The sequence below is a fragment of the Dipodomys ordii genome, unplaced genomic scaffold (genome assembly GCF_000151885.1).
Source record: "Dipodomys ordii isolate 6190 unplaced genomic scaffold, Dord_2.0 Scaffold106, whole genome shotgun sequence".
NCBI classification, from domain to species: Eukaryota; Metazoa; Chordata; class Mammalia; order Rodentia; family Heteromyidae; genus Dipodomys; species Dipodomys ordii.
The window spans coordinates 3,156,042-3,170,982 of NW_012267322.1; positions in this window are offsets into that span (position 1 = coordinate 3,156,042).

The following is a 14,941-nucleotide window of genomic DNA, read 5'->3' on the forward strand; positions in this document are numbered from 1 at the left end:
AAGAAAAAGAAAAAGAAATGCTCTAAGTAGTTGAATTAGATGTGAAGTTGATTGCAGTGATAAAGTCAAGATTGATGGAGCTGGGTCACTATCTTGAAGAATTCTACTTTGGGAAGGACATTTGTCCACGTTCTGAACTTTATTCCATTCAGCCTGTCACTCAAGTCATCTATACCATAATTGTTCACTCTAGTCCTCCCTCGCTGAACCTCAGGTTCAGTTGAATAAGCACAAAACTCATGGGCTACACTGCCAGAGTCACCCGAGCCGAGGAGGCCCGTGTGTGAGGAGAGGCAGAGCTCAGGGCTGCCACCTGCACGTTTGGAACATTTGTGTTTGCAGAGATATCTATCTTGCTGGTGAAGAATGGATTTACCTTTCTACAGCCCTGAAAATCTTGAAAGCATTGCCTGTACCGTATTCAGCAGTTGAATCAATATTTTAATAGAAAATTACAAAGAAAACGAGTATTTGGCAACCTTTGCTTGCCGACTAAGCGCAGCAGAAAAAAAATATTGCCTATCACCTGACACACAGAGACTTGAGAATTGACTACCCATCCATCTCTTTTATTCCTGCACTTATTTTACAGCCAGCATATTCTCTTCTGGTCCATGATTGCTTATTTTAAATTGTCCTTCAAAGCTCGGTAATGTGGGCTCATGCCTATAGTCCTAATGACTTAAGAGGCTGGGGTCTAAGGATTGCAGCTCAAAGCCAGCCTGGGCAGAAAGGTCTGTGAGATTCTTATCTCCAAGTAACCAGCACAAAGCCAAAACTGGAGCTGTGGCTCAAGTGGTAGAGTGCCAGTCTTGAGTAAAACAAGCTAAGAGCTAGAGAACAGGCCCTGAGTATAAGCCCCCAAACCAGTTACACACAGCCTGTCATCCCAGGTCCTGAGTACAAGCCCCCAAACCAGTACACACAGCCTGTCATCCCAGGGTGTTTTCTCTGTCCCTCCTCCTACTCCAGACCTCTAGAATGATACAGTCTATGTCATCAGCTGGTGGAGCTGTGTTTTGTCTTCAGCCAACCCTGGGGATAACAAAGGAGGAGATGGGGCAATGCTAGCCCTCAGAAGAGGACTCATAATTAGCTGCTCCCTGTATGTATGAGACTCTGCAGATGAGCCTCTCATACATCCATGCATCTCTAGATGTGAATCACTAACCTGAGCCTGTAATCACCTGCTCTTTACTTTGGAGTTAATACAGAAAGGATGGGTTGCCTTGCCATTCCTAACAGCTCAGAATCTGATTTTGTTGGTGCTTGATAGGTCTCATCTGGCACCACCTTGCTTTCTTTAATTTTTAAATATCTGAAACACAATTCCAAACATTTCTAAGTTAAACTTCTTTTCCATTCACGATCCACACACTCCAGAAGGAATCTGGGCTGACAAAAAAGAATACCAAACATTTTCTTAGCTCAAGATTGAACCAATAAACCGGGCGTCGGTGGCTCGTGCCTATAATCCTAGTTACTTAGGAGGCTGAGATCTGAGGATCATGGTTCAAAGCCAGCCCAGGCAGGAAAGTCCATGAGATCCTTATCTCCAATAAAACACCAGAAAACTGGAAGTGATGCTGTAGCCCATGTGGTAGAGTGCTAGCTGTGAGCTGAAGAGCTCAGGGACAGTGCCCAGGCCCAGAGTTCAAACCCCACTATGGACAAACAACAACAACAACAACAAAAAAAAAAACCACCCAGGCGCTCATTGCTCAGTCCTGTTATCTTAGCTACTCAGGAGGCTGAAATCTGAGGATCTTGGTTTAAAGCCAGACTAGGCAGGAAAGTCCCTGAGATTCTTATTTCCAGTAAACCACTCAGAAAACCGGAAGTGGCGCTGTGGCTCAAATGGTAGAACGCTTGCCTTGAGCTGAAGAGCTGAGGGACAGTGCCCAGGCCCAAAGTTCAAGCCCCATGACCGACCAAAAATAAAAAAAAAAGATTGAACCAATGATATTTGGATTGTCCATCAGCAGAACATAACAAATGATCTCTATACCAATAATCTCTGGGCAAAGGTCCGGTTAAGTCTCAGAGATCTAAATCTGAGATAAAAGGGATGTGCACATTTCTCAATAGAAGGATAGGAAGACGTTTGGGTGGCTTTGCTAAGGGAGGAATGTTCCAGCACATGCTGGCATTGCAAATCCCTTTAAAGGAGCCAAACCTCCATTCCAGAAAAGGTTCACAGAATAGGATTTCAAACACCAAATTTTCCTAGGAGTCATCAAAACCTCATATTTGATTTAGAAACTCTCTGTTGTATGATGATCAAATCATCTTACTAACTCAACTAACAGCATAGGACAATGCCGGTCAGTCTGGAGACGTCTCCCAGCTGCCCTGCACCTCAATGTTTATTGGGAACTAAGTATGTAAAAAGGATAAAATCTAGAGCCTTCAAGTTCATTCCTGGAGCTGAATATTAAAAACCTAAGTTCAGGCTAGAATGTGACTTAGAGGTGAAATACTTGCCTAATGTTTGAAAAGCCCTAAGCTTCATCCCTATCACAACCAAATAAAAATAAAATAGAAAGAAAAATCTGGACACCAGTGGCTCATGCTTGTAATCCTCATTACACAGAAGGCTGAGATCTAAGCAATAGGGTTCAAAGGCAGCCCAGGCAGAGTAATCCATGAGACTCTTATTTCCAATTTAACCTCCAAAAAACTGGAAGTGCAGATGTGGCTCAAGTGGTAAAGTGCTAGCCTTAAGTGAAAAAGTCCTAAGGGCATGATGCCCTAAGTTCAAACCCTAGTTCTTGCAAAGATAGAAAGAAGCAACTTTCTGCCTGACGCTGGTGGCTCACACCTGCAATCTGAGCCGGTCAGGAGGCTGAGATCTGAGGATCGTCGTGTGAAGCAGCCTGGGCAGGAAAGTCTGGAAGTGGCGCTGTGGCTCAGTGATAGAGGTTGACCTTTGAACAAAAAAGCTCAGGAACAGTAGGCCTTGAATTCAAGCTCTACAACTATGAGCAGTGGGGAAGACTTCCTTTGTTTCACGCTCTTTTACTGTTGTTTAAATTTTTTCTAATAAAATAAGCATTATGAATGTAAAATATGAGTTATTTTACATTCTGGTATCTGAGCTGAGCTGTGATTCTGAGGCAGAATCCAAGGGCAAAGTCCTATACTTTAATGGCAGAATGCTAATCTGAATTTTAAGTAGGTGTTGAATATTAACCCCAGGGCTGTCCTGGACAGCAAATTTCCCAATCTCAGCACTATTGACTTTTGGGCCAGGCTGTTCTTTGTCACTGGGCCTGTCCTGGGTGCTGTAGGTCTGATGGCATCTCTCGCCTCCCTTCCCCCCTTCTCCTCCCCCCCCCCCCCACAACATACCAATATTCTCTCCCAGAGGTGACAAACCAAAAATGTCTCTGGACATAGCCGAATGTCTCCCCGGGAGCCCGTTGCAGCCAGCTGAGAATCCTTGTTCTCATCAAGGGGGAAATCCGGTCATTAAGTGTGTGTGTGTGTGTGTGTGTGTTTAAAAATCCTACTTAAAAGAAAGCTAGTACAAAGCCAGATTGCTTTTCTGAGCAAAGTAAAAGATGTACACGGTCTATTTTCATCATATAATGGCATACTAAACAACCATTAAAAGTATGTTTATAGTATGAGAACATGCTCGTCCCAGATTGTGAAATAAAAGAGCAGAACATGGACGTACATGTATGTCCTCTAAGATACTTCTCTTTGAAAATATGTACTCTCAAAGGGGAAAAAAGAGGAGAGGGTGGTATATACTTTTTTACTTAAAATATTCTGTTTTCCCAAATTGTCTACCATGAACATGCTTTTTGTTTTGTTTTGTTTTTATTTTTGTTTTTGTGTATGTGTATGTTGCTACTGGGGCTTGAACTCAGGGCCTTGGCACTCTCCCTTAGCATTTTTGCTTAAGGCTGGTGCTTTACCACTTAAACCACAGTTCCATTTCTAGCTTTTTGGTGGTTAGTTGGAGACATGGCCTCTAACCAAGGTCTTTAGATCTCAGCCTTCAGAGTAGCTGGGATTACAGCCACCAGTGCCTGGAGATAATATATACAAATTTTAAAATTAAGTGCAGAGGGCTGGGAAGGTGGCTTAGTGGTAGAGTGCTTGCCTTGCATGCATAAGGCCCTGGGTTCGATTCCTCAACACCACATAAGCAGAAAAAACCGGAAGTGGCACTGTGGCTCTACTGGTAGAATGGTATCCTTGAGCTGAAGAGCTGAGGGACAGCACGCAGGCCCAGAGTTCAGGCCCTATGACTAATTAAAAAAAAAAAGTGCAGAAAAAGAAGACAAGGGATGTGTGTGTGTGTGTGTATGCACACGTGCCATGACTAGAGCTTGAACTCAACACTGCTCTTAATCATCTTTCCTGCTCATGGCCATTCTACCACTTGAGCATTACTTCTAGCACAAAGTTTTGCTAAGAGATGCAGTCTAACAAACTTGCCCAGACTGGCCCCAAACTAGGATCCCAACTGGTTTAGATGCAAGTGAAAGTACATTCTATATCATAAAATAGCTGAGGTAGAAGCTGGTAGTGGTGGCACACGCTTGTACTCTGAGCATTTAGGAAGCTAAGACAAACTTATACTATATAAACATAATCTCAACAAACTATTCATTAGCTAGAGAAAAACATAGGGGCTATATGATTTCTTTTCATGATAAAAGATAACAGTGTCAGTTGCTAGTGGCTCATGTCTATCATTCTAGCTACTCAGGAGGCTGAGACCTGAGACCTGGCTGGTTCAGAGTCAGCTCCAGCAAAAGAATCTTTAAGACTCTTATCTCCAATAACCCATTAGAAAAAGCCAAAAGTGAAGACTGGCTCAATTGGTAGAGTATCAACCTTGAACAAAACAGCTAAGGGACAGAGCCTAGGCCCTGAGTTCTAGCACCAATACTGGAACATATGTAAATCAATCAATCAAACACACAAGCTATGGAATAGAGTCATGTCACTAGCACATTAATAGTGAGTCTTATTCTATCATGGCAGAATGCAACAAATACAAACCTGCCTTCTCTAGGTTCATCCTCTGGCCCCTTCTTCTCCAGTGATGGTCATACTCACTCACTCAGTTACCTGTGTTCTCAGGTGAATTGGGGGTGGGGGCAGGGGCTGGTAGATGTCTGTCCTGGCTGCATCATTGTAGAGGGGTGTATTATGGAAAGGATCTGGTCTTGGCCCCTTATCCTGGTTCACTGTGCTTTTGGTGATTTGATCTCCTTCTCATTGATTGGCGGTTTCCCTGAACAGCGTCCCTCCACTGCAGATTGTAAATTCCTCTACTGCCATTGTCATCTCATCAGTGTAGGTGCTGTGCTGCTGGGTGCCTTCAAGAGTCATTAGACAGGTGTTTGCCTAAGGCCATGTGAGCTATACTTCTAGTCCCTGTGCTGGAGCCTAAGCTACATGGAAGATACTTCTTTGACTTTGGTCCCTGATGCTTCTCAGGACTCACTATATAGGTACTGCATAAATGAATGACCAAGCTTCAATGTGAGTTTTTGATGGGGACAAACCATATGTGTAAATTATAGCCTGAACTTTCTATTATTTGATGGAGGAAGGTAGAGGTAAGAGCAGAAGGAAGGTGGGAGACAGGAGTGGAAGGGATTGGGTAAGTGGTTCATTCCAAATTATTCTCTGTGGGCTCTGGGGATGGAGATTGATTGCCTAACACAGGCAAGGTCCTGGATTTCAATCCCTTCTCGGCATAGAGATACAAACCAGCCATCATACAGATACATAAATAATGTTCTCTCTAAATAATTCGATCCCTTTTTGTGAAAAGCTAACCTTTTTGTTTATGCTGTGACTGCACCTGAGTCAAGCATCCAAATACCAGTGCACAAACACAACTTCTAAGGTAGTAGTTCATTAAAAAAGAGCACTGGGCTTGCAGAGAACAATGCTAGGTTCACATAGGATCAGTAGTTCGAATAGTATCTTCATGGTAAATCTCCTGAATGTGTTAAATCACATTGTGTTCCTAGCCCTCAGTTTCCCTTCCTGTGGAAAGGGAATGGTGGAGTGTCTTCATGTGCTCTGGGCCACAGGACTGAATGTGCACATGCTCTGAACAGCCTAGAGCTTCTGGTTGCCAAAACTCCCTCCCTCACACAGCCCAACTTCAGCCATCCTGTTACTTCCCTTTTTCTAACAGCTCCAGGAAATGGAGGGTCCTGTCTGAACCCCTCCTGGGATCACCTGATCCCTGAATCTCCTCGTTGGATCTGTCTTAGACCAAGCTCGGGCAAGGATTGTTGAAAATGGAGAATTGGTTTGCTCCTTCTAAGGGGAACAGTCTCATACAGGCTGCCAGATAATTGTTGAAATGTGGGGAGGACAGAACACTTGATCATCTGACATTCAAAACAAAACTGGGAATTAGACCTTCTGAGTTTTAAACGTTGGCAGTGCTTTCAAATTTGTTCAGCGCATTGCATGTGCCAAGGGAAATACTCAACTATGTGGGGTAGCCAGACTGAATAAGAGGCTCCAGGCTGAATCCAGCCAACTTGTTTCTGTATGTGTGTGTGTACTGGTCCTGGGGCTTGAACTCAGAGCCTGGGCTCTATCCTTTAGCTTTTATTTTATTTTATTTTTATTTTTAACTCAAGGCTAGCACTCTACCACTTGGTGGCTAATTGGAGATAAGAGTTTCATGGATTTTTCCTGCCCAGGCTGGTTTTGAACCCCAGTTCTCAGGTCTCAGCTTCCTGAGTAGCCAGGATTACAGGTATGAGTCACCAGCTGGTTCTGGGTCACTTTTTGAGCTCTGAGAACCAGTTCTTTTGAGGAGATGGATTTTTCTTCTCTTCCAAACACCAAACTTCCACTTTTCCTTTTCATCTCATGTTTTCATTTTCATGTAACAGCCTCCTTCTAACCTGGTACCTTTGTCTTGGAATTTAATCTCAGTGGCTCAAGTGGTAGAGTGCTCAGTTGATCCAGGGCAACAAAGCCTGCCTCAGGTATTCGAAGGAAAAAGACATCTATGTTGCCACCCCCTTTCCCCTCCCCCATAGCATATCCCTACCAGGAAAGCCTGACCACCCTGCCTCCCAAATTTCCTCTGTTTCCTCAATTTTAACAGCCTCTCTAAACATTTCCGTTGACTTCCCAGGAATTGTCAAACCTAGCTTTGTGCCAGTGAGAAGGTGTGAATGGCATCAATGCTCTCCGTGGAGACAGCTGCTCACACTGCCCATGGTGACACACCTGCTCTCAGTGACAGCTCAGATGTGGCTTGCTCGCTCAATGAAGCTTCATGACTTGCTGTGTGTAAAAAAGTTAAAGAAAAATAAGCAATTTGATCTCCACCCCACCCCCCTCCAAGACAAGAACTGGTGGAGGGGATAAATCTCCACACTTCCAAGTGGACAGGTCCTTTCCTACCCAAAAGACACAGACTAATTTGTTCTTCAGCATCCACAAAGCCTTTGTAGTGTAGCTACTGATTATTACATGGGCTCAGCTCCCTTGCTGGCTGATTCTGGAATCGGTGCAGGGCTCTCCGATTAGTGTAAATCCCTGGTAGTTTTGCTTTGCTTTTGGAGACAGGATTTCACTACGTGGCTCAGGCTGGCATGGAACTCACACTCTTCCTGCTACCATGCCTGGCTGAATATTTGCCAGTTTTGACTCTACTGCAGGCTTAGCATGAAGGGCTGGCAATGCATAGGAGGGCTCTCCTGCAAATCCCAGCTTGCCAACCAGGACAGAAGGGAGCTCCTGATGATTCTTCCCTAGAGATCTGTCAATAGACTAAAAAGGGAACATAAGACCTGGGACGGGGGCAGAGAGGAGATGGAGTTGTCTTGTTTATTTCTTGTGCTGAGCTTGAACTTGGGGCCTTGATGCTATCCCTGAGCTTTTTTGCTCAAGGTTGTCAATCTACTACTTGAGTCACAGCTCTACTTTCAGCTTTTGCTGGTTTATTAGAGATGAGTGTCTCATAGACTTTCCTGCCCAGGCTGGCTTTGAACCGTGATCCTCAGAACTCAGTCTAGGATGACAGACATGAGACATCAGAACCCGGCTTGGATTAATCTTGTAATTGTGGGCCTAGATTTAGTTAGGGAGGGACTGATGGCACAGTGATTCAGATTTAAACCAGAGAGCATTTCTGTTCTGGGTCACTTACTTTGGGTTCAAATTCCTGTTGCTTATCAGCTGTGTGACCTTTGACTTTTCACTGAACCTCTCTTTGCTTTTCGTTTCTTTATCCATCAAGTGGACTCCACAACCATCTCTGCCTTGTATGGTTTTGCAGAGATGAAATGAGTTAATTCAAGTTAATTATGGACAACAGTGTCTGACACTGTAAATTGCTCAGTGCATCTCATGGAAATGGAGTGTTATGGTAAGAAAGTATCCTTGAGCTCCTTGGTTTGAAACAACCAGCTATTTGGGCACCGAGTTGGGGGTAGGGGTGAGCTGGTGTCCGGGCCTGGCTGGACTGGGTTGGATGGACCCACTGTGGGCTTGGCTGGGGGTGGCTCTATCTCAGGGGGGTCTTTCATTCTTTACCTGGGGGCAGCTGCCTTGTAGTTTTCACGGCTAGGGTGGAGCAAAGAAGAAACCCGCAGCATTCTGAGGCCCAGGCTTTGAACTAGCATCACATGCTGGGTCAAATGCAAAGAAGAGGCCACAGTGGTAAGGGATGGGAGGGGCAAGGGAAGGACCCACCCTGTCCACCAGGTCAGTTACAGCTTCCATGGTAACTGCACTACCACTTAAACCAGAAGTCTGCAACTCATAAGCCAACCTTGGACATGTCACTTTTACAGCCAGATTTAGAGGACTAAACCTTCGTAGGTGAGCCTTAAGCTCTTAGAACAACTTTCATATGTCCAAATAAGTTCCCTGTCACTCCTAGCTCTGGAGACTTAAGTTAGGAAATAAATGTGTATGTGTGTATATATATGTGTGTTAGAGTTTTCTTTTAATGGAATCCTCAGACAACCTTCCTATCTGAACTAGTTCCCTTCCCCTTCTTTTCCCCGCTCTCTTCCCCTTATCTGTCTTTCCCTTCCCTCTCCCCTCCCTGTCCTCTTCCCTTCTCTCTCTTTCTTTCTTTCTTCTTCTTTTTTTTTTTTTTTTGGTCGGTCGTGGGGCCTGAACTCTGGCCCTGGGCGCTGTCCCTCAGCTCTTCAGCTCAAGGCTAGCGCCCTACCACTTGAGCCACGTCACTACTTCTGGCTTTTTTTCTGCTTATGTGGGACTGAGGAATCGAACCCAGAGCCTCATGCATGCAAGGCAAGCACTCTACCACTGAGTCAACTTCCCAGTCCCCCTTCCTTTTCTTTCCCTTCCCTCCTCCTTTATTCCCTTTCCTCTCCTTCCTTCCCTTTCCTGCTTTCTTTCCCTTTGGTGCTTTCTGGGGATGGACCCCAAGGTCTCCCCTATGCTATGTTCTTCCATTGAGCCCATCCTCACCTCTACAGAACTTTTTTTTTTTTTTTTGTTAGTTGTGGGGCTTGAACTCTGGGCCTGGGTGCTGTCCCTCAGCTCTTCAGCTCAAGGCTAGCGTTCTTGAGCAACAGTGCCACTTCCAGTTTTCTTTTGGTTTATTGGAGATCAGAGTCTCACAGACTTTCCTGCCCAGGCTGGCTTTGAACTGTGATCCTCAGATCTCAGCCTCCTGAGTAGCTAGGATTACAGGTGTGAGCCACCCACACAGGGCCCTATAGGACTGTTGTAGGAGTTCTCAGGAACCTATGCTATTCGACTATGGTAAAGCCCAGTGAACACCTTGACTGAGGATGCTTAGAAATAGCAAGTTTGGGGATGTTCTTTTAAGTTACCCAAGAACTGGGCCCAGTTAGGATGGAGGGGAGACCTTAAAAGAACAGTGTAGTTTGCTGGTGGAATTAAGCTTTCCTATTCACTATTTTGTTTTCTCTTTTCCATAAGTATGTATTTAAGGAAGAATTCTTTATGTTGACAGAATGCTATTAACATCTTCTATGTGGAAGCTGCCTAGGCAGGGGACACGGGCCAGCTAGCACAGAATGCCCAGCCGCGCTGCTCCTCCCAGGGGAAGCAACTAGAAAATTGCAACTGCTGAGAGAACTAGGAATCAAGCTATTTACAATGGCTTGCAGTCACAGTATTTTTATTGGGGAGTGGGAGGAAGTACTGAGGTTCGAACTCAGGGCCTCACCCTCAGCCTTTTTTTTGTTTTGTTTTTTGCTTTGCTTATCTTTTATATGAGGTAGCACACATCACATTTGCCTAGGGTTGGCCTCTGACTGAGATCTTCCTATAGATCCCACACCTAGTTTGTCTGTTGAGATGAGAGTCTCATAATTTTGCCTGGGTTGGCTTTGACTCATGATTCTCCCAATCTCTGCACCCAATCCCAGCCACAGTAGCTGGGATTACAAATGTGATGCCTGTGAGCCACCATAACTGGCTTTTTTCATTGTGTATGTGTGTGTGTGTGTGTGTGTGTGTGTGCACAGTGTGTGTACTGGGGTTTGAATTCAGGGCCTAGGCACTGCCCTTGGGCCTTTTCAGATGCTCTGCCACATGAGCTACACCTCTACCTCAGCCTTTTTTGCTGATTAATTAGAGATATGGGCTGGCTTTGAACCTCTATCCTTAGATCTAAGCGTCCTGAGTAACTAGAATTCCTGATGTGAGCCACCCATGTTTGGCTTCATTTTTTTTTTTTCTCTTCAAATATTTTTGTTGGCCAACTCCAGCTAAGAACCACACTCATTTTTGTGACCCAGGACACATGTATGTATACAAACTGAAGCCAAAGTTCACAAGGTACTTGAGTGTGTGTGCATGTGTGTGTGTGAGAGTGAGGCTCTGATTGTATCTTGTATTAACTACATGAACACAGTGCCAGTGATGAGCTACTTTGGTGGTTGTACATATTCACAATGAGTCAAGGTCCAGTTTGAAATACTTTGGGCCTATTGGAAGGTGTGTGCTGAAGGTAAGAGGAAGGGCTGGGGGCTTCAATAAAATGCTTTAAGACCTACAGATCTCACAGGTGTATATGGTCAGCAAGAAGTCAAAGAAAACTGAGAGTTTTGAGTCTGAGACATGAGGCTGTGTTCATGTGATTTTGTTTTGGCGTACATTCCCTGTGAAAAACAGCATGGGTGGCTCAAGCCTATGTTCCTAGTTACTCAGGAGGCTGAGATCCTACTCAGGTTCTAAGCCAACTGGGAAGGACTTTCCAATTAACCACCAGAAAACTGGAAGTGGCATGAGTAACCAGTGCTCAGGTTAGATTCCAGTTTTGTCATCTGGGCAATAGATTTATATCAACCACAAGCAAGAAGTGAAAGGTCTTAAATTTAGAATGTGGACTTGATACTAGCATAGGATTCCTTTTCCTGATTGTGACCATAAAGAGTGGGATCTTGCCACGCGGACCTGGCTGCCCATGTTTGCAAGTGACTGAGCCTTGTACTAAGTACATTATATATAATACAGGGCTCCTGGTCTCCGCCATTAGCCTCCCAACAGACCTCATGGTCAGGATTTATTAGGTTTGGGGAAGTCCCACCCTGGGTCTGACCTTGGAGGATGAAGTTGGGTGCAGTCTCCAGCCCTTTTGACTTCGATATCTTCACAGAAGAAAGCTGATTTGGAATTGGCCTCTGCAGAGCCAGAAGGCCCCACATGGAAGAAGAATGAATAGCCGGTCCCCTCAAACTCTCCAACTCTTCCATCCTGGTCTCAGAGGGCTGAAGCTTAGCTGACACTGGGTCCCAGATCTTTGTTCAACTTGAGCTCACATGGATGCAGAAACACAAGAGAGGCCAAATCATATGTTTAAACAGTTAAGAGGAAACGAGACTTGGAGAGGAATGACAACCCTGGATTTAGCTTGGGTGAATTTTCCTTCTCTGGGATTTCCTGTCCCTTTTTTGGATGTTTCTATCTATCCAATGTTCCCTCACAGTTGGTTTAAGGCCATCAACTCTGTGGTGAAAGAAAGCCTTGCACAGATTTGGGATTAGCTGCTAAAACATCAACCGCTGCCGAATGGTGTGGATCCAAAGCCAGGCTTATATGACATAAGCTCCTGGCCACTGTCAATCTCCCTGACAGTGGAAAGAGACCAAACTTGGAGCTCAAAGGAACACAGCTTTTTTTGGGGGTGTGATGAGCCACAGGGTCTGCAGGGTTGATGTGTGTTGGGGAAAGGGGATGGGGGAGAAAGAAGATAGGTCCTTAAGGAATATAAAATACGTGGACCCCAAAGCAGGCCTCCAGCAAAGTTCTGAGACTGTAGTTAAAATTTAACAATTTTTTTTATGTAAATCATCTGGCCTAGTCAATTGTAGGCCGTGTGGGGAGGATGGTGGTAGGGAGGGAACAATGGGTTAGGATTAGATAATTTGCTTAGTGCTAAAATTCCAGGAAGTTTGTGTGGATCTGGGCCTGGATCTTGTTACTTTTTAGCTCAAATCGAAATCTTTATCTTCCTATTACAGTTGAGAGGAATTTTTTTTAAACTTAAGTCATTTTTACAATTGTAATTTTTACCCTCTTTCATCAAATGGAGCTGGTTAGATTAGCAGCCCAACGCCTCTTGTTTTGTTTATCCTAACAGTGCAGGCTTTGATCTAAACATATTTCCTGGGGTCTGGACAAGATGACCTAATTCTTCTTATCCGTCTCTCTCTCTCTCTTTTTTCTGTGACTCTCAGATTGCTGGCCTTTACTGTGGGGACCTTTGAAATTCACTTTACATTTTTCCTGTTTGTTTTCCTGACATTAGTTTTATTTGGGGTGGATAAGTCTTCCCAGTGAAGAAGAGTGCTGGGCTTGATTTTCCTAACTGGACTTCTCCAAGTTTTAATAGAGTGGGATCTTTTTTTTAAAGCTTCTTTCCTTACAATCACAACAGATCAAACACAAATAATTTGCTGGAAATGTGAATCAACTGCAAATCACTCAGGATTTTCATCTTTGAATATTTTTATAAATATTTTGTAATTTATGTATATACTTTTAAAATATTGCCTCCTCCTCCACTCCTTAATCAAAAGCCAATTGGCCTGGGAGGTTGGGATGAGGAAAGCCAAGGCCCTAAATTAGGTCCAACCATGTCTAGAACTCTCCTTTGCCCCACCCCTCTTCCCCCACCCTGACCCCATAGGAGGTGGGGGGTCTCCTGGGCCCAAGCATGGTTCCCCACTTTTTTCTCTCCAGACCCCTGTCAATCATGACAGCCTTTCCAAGTAATTTTTCCAGAAAGAGAATAAAAGGAAGACAAAGGTGCAGAAAGAAAGTATGAACAAAGCGGTTTCGAAAATAACAAAACTAAGCAAAACATTTAAGTTTTGCAAATGTTGGGTCATCAACCCCGCTGTACTTTTCAGTGTTCCGGCAATCTGTATTATTTTTTTAGAAAAGGGGGGGGGGAAGCAAGGTAAAATGTCCCCAAAGTGTATGTTTTTAGTTGAAAATTATGTGTGAACTTAGCTGTCTGAGCAACAGCCCTTACTCCAGAAAGGCTCCGGGTGACTACAAACTGCCTGGACGCTCTTTGAGTTTCCAATGGGAACAGGGAAGGGCTGGCGCAAGCGCGAGGCGTGGGGCGCAGGGTGGTGGGGATGGGGGGGGGAATGCAGGAATGGGGCGATCGCATATTCTCCTAGAAGCCAATATAAATTCATTTCTCTTCTGTTGGGCCGATCCGGGAGGAGCCGCGGGGCTGCGGGCACTTCCTTGAGTTGCAAAGGCATGGGGGTAGGGGGGTGGGGAGGGACAGGCAGGTAATGATCAGTCGATGGATCAATGGATAGGAGGGGATAAAAACGGACTGGGGGAGGATGTGCCAGGAGAGACAGAGACGACCACTTTTCCCTAAGGGCTTCTGAGGTGGTCTCGGGAAATCCGTGTCAACGAAAAGCTACTTTTAAAACTCATTTTTCAGAAAAAGCTGCAGAGGGGGGCTGGCTAGAGAAGAGGAAGGCTCCGGCTCCCCGCCCCCACCCCATCCGGAGCAACTCGGACTGGAGATGCTGCGAGGCGCGTGCCCAGCCCAGCGTGCATACTGCGTCTACCAGGAGTGTGAGCGAGGCGCACGCCCAGCGGAGTGCGCGTCGGGTGTGCCGTGGAAGTCAGCCTGGGTCGGTGGCGCGGCCTGTGGTCCCTCCCCACGGGTGTCCCCACGGACTTCATCCCGGAGCGCAGGGGCCGCCGCTGCCAGGAGCTCAGGCCTCGGTGCGCCTAGCCCTGGAGTGCGCTTCATCTCTGCATCCAGACCTACAAAGGGATGGTCGGCTCCCCGCAGTGACATGCACCCCGTATGACCCTCGAGGAGTGTATAATTCCAGCCTTCTCTCCTGGGACAAAAAGAAAAGAAAAAAGGCACTCCTGGGGCCTCAGGACCTGGCCAGAGATGAATGGACCCGGAGGGCCGTTCCAGTCGGGAATGTCTGCCTGGTGCTGCGCACACCCCCACCCTAGGCCTCTCCTGGCTTGGGTGCCACTTTTGATTCTGTCCCAGCCAAACCTCCCGAGGGCTTGGGGTCAGCCTACCCAGCCTGGGCTCTGGGGCTAAACGTGGCTTCAGATGTCTCTTGAGGCCAGATTCTCTGACCCATGCCATTGACATCTAAATGGCAGGGTCCAGAGAGGCAGGGTTGGACACACCACGCAGTGGGCTGAGTCCTATGGAAACTTATGGCAGAAAGGCGGCCCAATGCCTTCCCTGGGTGCAGCCACTGCTGCTGGTTTCACCACCCCCAGGACACACTAAAGCCATGTCCCACGGCTCACTTAGAAATTCTGCAGGGGACACCTATACTCCCCTGGAACAAAAGCACTAGGGAAAAAATCAAAACTGAATTTTGATGATAAAAAACATTCCAGTTGATTCTACAAATCCTTTATCATAAGTTCTTCTCTTTTAACATAGGCATGTGCGTTTAAAAGCCTAAAATAC